Source organism: Thalassophryne amazonica, chromosome 3 (assembly GCF_902500255.1).
Source record: "Thalassophryne amazonica chromosome 3, fThaAma1.1, whole genome shotgun sequence".
NCBI lineage: Eukaryota > Metazoa > Chordata > Actinopteri > Batrachoidiformes > Batrachoididae > Thalassophryne > Thalassophryne amazonica.
The window spans coordinates 111850419-111851675 of NC_047105.1; positions in this window are offsets into that span (position 1 = coordinate 111850419).

The window sequence follows — 1257 nt, forward strand, 5'->3', positions numbered from 1 at the left end:
CATCTTCTACTGCTTAGTCCAATTAAGGATCGCAGGGAGCTGGAGCCTATCCCAGCAGTCATAGAGTGTGAGGCGGGGGACAGGCGGGGTACACCCAGGACAGGACGCTAGTCTGTCGCAGTACTTCAATACAGTTAATGTCAAATACTTTGGTACTTTTACACAAATTACATTCTACTGGGGAACTTTAACATTTAACTGAGTCAACCACTGTTGTAATCTATTTTTTCTCTGGGCTCACATGTACTGGCATGAAAACTTCAGATGTTTGAAAATGCAGTTGCTGCAGTTCTAAGTAGGACACCAGCATTATCATAACTTTATTTTCTCCTGGTCCACGTGAGACGTGAGATCAGACTTTGTTGCTAAGGTGCAAAACACTACACAAGATCCCAGATAACAAGTGCTTCATTGCGTGGGCCATCCAAACTTTTGCATATTGGGGTGGAGACAGTTTTGCAGGTGATTTACTAAGTAGTGCAGCAGATAACTGAAACAATATTTCAAATGGTGACACAAGCACCAAACTCGGCACAAATACTCCTTACTCTTTTGAAAAAGCAGATAAGCCAGTTGAAATATTGAAACCTACACCACATTATTTGTCTGATCGGAAAGATTCCAAAAAAGTAAGTTTGGACAATCTATGACTGACTTCTATGAAGTTATGGGGTAAAAACAGCAAAAATGGTGACAAAGGTCAATTTCAGTTTGTACAGGGGTCAAAAGTTAAAATTGCTCCAATTTGGATTAAAAAAAAAGTGGTCTAAATTATTGGTTGAGCTAATAGGATTAGTAAATGGAATAGTTTTAACCATATTGAATGTTTGGTGATCAGTCAAACAATGTCAATTCCCTGAAACGATAACTAAGCAAAGCGCATGGTGTCTACTCTTTTTTTTTAAATCCTATTAACTCAACCAATAATTTGCATTACCTTTTGCCAAAATTGGAGCAACTTTAACTTTTGACCCCTGTACAAACCGAAATTGACTTTGTTTAATCCATAACTCCATAACATTTAGTCATAGATAGTCCAAACGATACCTTTTTGGCATCTTTATAATCAGACAAATAATGTGGTATATTATACAAATAATGAATGTTTATGAGTTCAATGGTATGAATATCAATGAGGCAGAGCCGAATTGAATGGCACATTTCAGCTTTCACTAAATTAAATATTCGTTCCACTGAAAGAATGTAAAAACATTATTTGTTTTATATAATGGCTAAAATAGATCCTTGTCATTTGAT